Genomic DNA, 5,267 nt, shown 5'->3' with positions numbered 1-5,267 from the left:
CCCTCCCCCAAAATAGTTATAAACCTTCCTGAGACATTTGAGAATCAACCCTGTTAAGGAGATCCTCCTCAACAATTCAATGGTTAGCGAGATCCTTTGTTAAAGATTAGCATAAATACAGACAAACATCCTGTTACTTTATAATAAGGATGAAACAAACTTCAGAGCAACCAGAAATTCTTATAAAAACATAAAAAGTAACGATACTTGTCCTTTCATCTTTGCATAAAGGTCTTGTAGAAAAAAGTTAAATTTAATACTGATACCTAATATATATTATAAAACAAGGATGACAACATCCATAAAAGCGAAGCACTGAAACGGTAGGACAAACGGACATTAACACTTGTATAGTGTTTAGAACTTAATTATCATAATATAAATTTATAATAGTCAAAGCAAAATTATAAGTAAATTTGTTGTAAAACTGCTTGATACAGGATATTTTTTATGGACATACTTACATTTTTAGGACTTGATTATAGAGTTGCTTCGCTTATTACATTATACTTTGTTGTCCCAGGAATCAATATACCAAAAATCAGATCAATCCGATGATTTGATCACATAAAAATTTGTTTAAAAAAGTAAAAAAATCAACATGTTTAAAATGGACGTACGGACATTTTGGTAATGATTATAGAGTTGCTACGCTTTCTAAATCGTATCTAACTACTAAAGGAATCACCGTGCAAAATTTGATATCGATAGGACAATTCTAACATGCCTAAATTAACGGAAAAAGCTATCTGTTACGGACGTACGGACGGACGGACGTACGGACGGACCGACCCTAATTATAGAAAAGCTTCGCTTTTAACAAGAACAAAACAAAGATAGAAGGACATTTCGATTTGGCGTAGCTTATCTACTAAAAAGTATTAAATAATTTTCTTTTAAATATCACATATATACGGCATTAATAATCATTAAACAAGGATGACAACATCCATAAAAACGAAGCTCTGAAATGGTAGGACAAACGGAAATTAACACTTGTATAATGTCAGAACTGAATAATCAGAATGCGAATGTATAAGAGTCAAAGCAAAATTGTAAGTAAATTTGTTGAAAAACTGCTTGATACAGGATAATGATTATGGACATACTTACATTTTTAGGACTTGATTATAGAGTTGCTTCGCTTATAATATTGTACTTTGTTGTCTCAGGAATCAGTATACCAAAAATCAGACCAATCGGATAATTAGGTCACATACAAATTTGTTGTTAAAAATGTAAAAAAAATCAATATGTTTAAAATGAACGTACGGACATTCTGGTAATGATTATAGAGTTGCTACTTTCTAACTCGTACCTAACTACTAAAGGAATCACCATGCAAAATTTGAAATCGATAGGACAATTCTAACATGCCTAAATTAACGAAAAAAACTATTTAAAAAAGTAAAAAAATCAACATATTTAAAATGAACGTACGGACATTTTGGTAATGATTATAGGGTTGCTACGATTTCTAAATCGTACCTAACTACTAAAGGAATCACCATGCAAAATTTGAAATCGATAGGACAATTCTAACGTGCCTAAATTAACGAAAAAAAACTAATTAAAATTTTTTTAAAAATCAACATGTTTAAAATGGACGTACGGACATTTTGGTAATGATTATAGAGTTGCTACGCTTTCTAAATCGTACCTAACTACTAAAGGAATCACCATGCAAAATTTGAAATCGATAGGACAATTCTAACATGTCTAAATTAACGAAAAAAGCTATCCGTTACGGACGTACGGACGGACGTACGGACGGACCGACCCTAATTATAGAAAAGCTTCGCTTTTAAAAAATATCATGTTGTTATCAAAATACGTTCATTGGTTAGGTATAGACTTGAGGGAAAGAAGTCAAACCACTTTCTTCTTATATATATTACTACACGTCGACATTAGATTATTTTTCTTGTGTGCTGTATTGTTTCATAGAGTTTCATCTCGTTGGTTTCATTTCCTCCTACTTAGCCTAACTGGAACCTCTAAAATAGTAAATACTTTTTAGTTGCAAAGGTACTCTATAATTCGAAATGTTTGTCCATTTTCACATTGTGACTTATTATAAGAGGAGCTAAGGACAATAAGCCTCAACGAGCACTTCCCTGGACCTACAGGAAGCTTCACTGCAAAGGAGAACCATATAGGTTCAGCAATTAGCAAGAATTTTCGCTACAGACAAAAAAGCATACTGCTTTATAAGATACTATTGGCATCTAGGGGCTCTGTATTCGAAAAGGCAGAAATGGTCTAGAAAGACAGCTTAAACCCATTCCATAAGTAAAATCGGAAATTAACATAGCCTAAAACCTTCACAGGACCTATGTGAAGCTTGCATAAACTAGAGAACCCAATCGGTTCAGTACTTACTTAAATCTTAAGCTTCAGACAAAAAAATCGCATTACGTTATACAATAAGAGGATAGAAAATAAAGAAGAAAGCTTGTTTTGTCCGTCACCTAGGGCACTTACCATTGAACTTATATTTAACTCCACCAAAAATTGACCTGGCCTCCCTCCCCACAACTTTCTTTCTTTTACAAACAAAAATTGAAAATGAGGGGGGGGGCAAGTCAACTACCCCCTCCTTTGTGCACCCTCATGGCACAACACTGTGCACGCCACTATATATTTATCTGTAAGTTCTAATTAAGCATGGTAATAATTTGCACCTATTTAGGGCCAAGGCCTTCCCAAATCCCATCTAATCTAACTATTTATGTCACAGACCTAACTTTGCAGCAAGTTTTAACATCTTTAAGTTTGACGTGGAGTTGGGCCGAGATACAAACCTATAACCTTCCTAAACGAACGGATGTGCTCCGTATTACGCAACAGTCAAGGGTTATAAAATAATTACCTTTTATAAATCATAGAGAGAAGTGAGCTGTTCACTTCAGTGCTCATGAAAATCATTTTTTAAAATCTGAAATTTAACACGGAATGATACCTACTCTTCAATCTAATTTTTCATATTTATTTGCCTAAGATACATCGGAAAAACATAGCGGGCTTCTTTCTTTTAAATTATAAATAAAAGGTACACGATTAAAAGGTAAAAAAAAAAAATATTCTTGCTAATTACTAAATGAATTACTGTCCGGCCTTGTCATAAACACATTTTTTATTTACAAAAACAAGTATCGTACTAAAATCATATCAGCTGATCATTATAAAATGCAAACAGAGACTAATTTTTTTTTTAAATACAAAGCGATGCATGGCTAGCTAAATATAATTTTTTGCTATAAACCTCAAAGAAATTAAATAATTATCTAAATTGTTTTAACTTTAAAGTACAAGTAAAAATAAATAATATTGAACGTTTTTAAAAGACAGCTTTTGAGTAATTTTCAAATAAACATTGTCTCACTACTGACCACTAGCAGGGATAGAAAGATAAACCAATGATTTAAATTAGATATGCAAAATGAGACCAAGTATAGAGTAACTTTTTTTTCGTTAAACAATAGAATTATACTGGTAAATCAGAAAAATGGAGTTATTATTACAATCTCTAATCATTTTCATGTACAAAAACTGTGTAATTGCAGCAAAAAATAAGATTATATTTCGGTTGGGTTATATTTCAGTTGTACTCAAATCAGTTGACCTACTGAAAAATTCGGTCGACCTCTAAAATGCTTTTGTGAACTGGGCTTAAACCTTTTTTATCATAAAATGTGAGAAACTGCTTTTTTCATATATAAGGTGAAAAAAGTAATACTAAAGAAATTTTTTTGCCTTAATTATGTTCTAAACTTATAGATAAACACATTTCATAAAAAGATTTCTTTTTAGATAAGTCATTTAAGGCATGAAATTAATTTTGCAAATTAACATTGCAGATTTTTGCAAATAACTTGCAAATATGATTTCTGCGGATTTTCTAATTTTCATAGGCGTTTTCTATATATATTCCTCTTTCCAAAAATACCTTACTTGTCAAGATTGGATAAAAAAATCTTTGTCGTCGAGATTCCATAACTGTGGTCACAAGGGGGGGATAACCGCATACACGTCCAAATCGGACTGCATAACCCAATTAAAAGGAAGAAATAAAATGTATATAAAACAAAGGTGGCAAATGTATATAGCTTAATTTATGTATGTATAATAATGAAAATAAACAAAAAAAATATACGTTAAAACTAACGAATTAACATATTTCAGAGAAAAACAAGAAGCATAAAAATAAAATGCAGCTTCATTTGGCAAAAGCACCAGGAGCTCGAGGTAAATTTATTTTGGGATTCTTGGGGCTTTTTATTATTTTGGCAAAATCAAATGCGTCCGAAATAATACAAATAGATGCGACTCAATGTGTAGCAAACTAAAACCCGCGTTTGAAAATCTCTGAATGCGCTGCGTTTCTTAATATTACTAATATTGAACAAAAACAATTTCACCTACTTCAAAAGGTTGAAAGAAAAATTATACCTGGAATTCGTTGCCACCTCCGAACCAGTACTCACTACTGGTATTGTGGCAGATATAGCCACGTCCACCTCGCTGCTCCAGCACTGGTGGAGATACCGAGCCTCGTATCTTATGAAGACTGTTACACCATGTCCAAAACTAAAATATTTAACTTTGAAGGAAAATCAGTCTCAGTGTATGAACACCAGATGTCATACACGCGTTTCATTGTAAACGGGACGCTTTCTTACCCCAACGACCTCCTTAACGGCATTGACCCCGCCTGCGAGGGACACGGCGTAACCATTAACGGCATTTTTATCCCTGGGACATTTGAGGAAAAACAAATAGGGGTCCAGGCTGAGCCTGTTGAATTATTACAAACAAAGGCGGGCTGTTACCTGGGCAGTCACTGGGTGGGAAACAATTGTCTAGATCACAATCTTAGAATAGGCTACGATAGAATTATCTCGGATGATAAATCTGATAACGCACAAAAATTCACTTCTCCTTGGCGAACGGTAGACATCTTTAATATTTCATTGTTTACATTTGAAGGAGAACAGGGTGACCAAAAATATCTAGTGATCGATCCCCAAATTACGCTAGCGTTAGAACTTAAAGATAAAAAACATTTTGAAAATCTAATTCCTGAATTATCTTATTACAAAACTAATATTGATAACTTAATGGTATGGTTCACAAACTCTGTAAAACCATATTTTCCACTTTTAAACGCTAAAGAAAAAGATGACATGCTACCACTAGAGATTTTTTATTCCTACCAACAATATAGTAAATTAATCGTCCCCGAAAATCGCTGCTTACAGAACCAC

General features: G+C 32.9%; 1 long non-coding RNA gene across 1 annotated transcript; it reads right to left on the bottom strand.

Moving 5' to 3' along the window:
• Positions 1-1,910: 1,910 nt before the first annotated feature.
• On the bottom strand, positions 1,911-2,967 carry LOC145303945 (uncharacterized). The gene is made up of 2 exons (XR_013873875.1): positions 2,873-2,967; positions 1,911-1,997 (listed from the first exon to the last, which is right to left on the bottom strand). It is a non-coding gene; the product is annotated as an uncharacterized LOC145303945 (long non-coding RNA).
• Between the last annotated feature and the right edge of the window lie 2,300 nt (positions 2,968-5,267).

This window comes from Acartia tonsa, chromosome 13 (genome assembly GCF_053477335.1).
Source record: "Acartia tonsa isolate MP-2025a chromosome 13, ASM5347733v1, whole genome shotgun sequence".
Classification (NCBI taxonomy): domain Eukaryota; kingdom Metazoa; phylum Arthropoda; class Copepoda; order Calanoida; family Acartiidae; genus Acartia; species Acartia tonsa.
The sequence above is the reverse complement of the archived record's forward strand: the minus strand, read 5'-3'. Positions and strand labels throughout refer to the sequence as shown.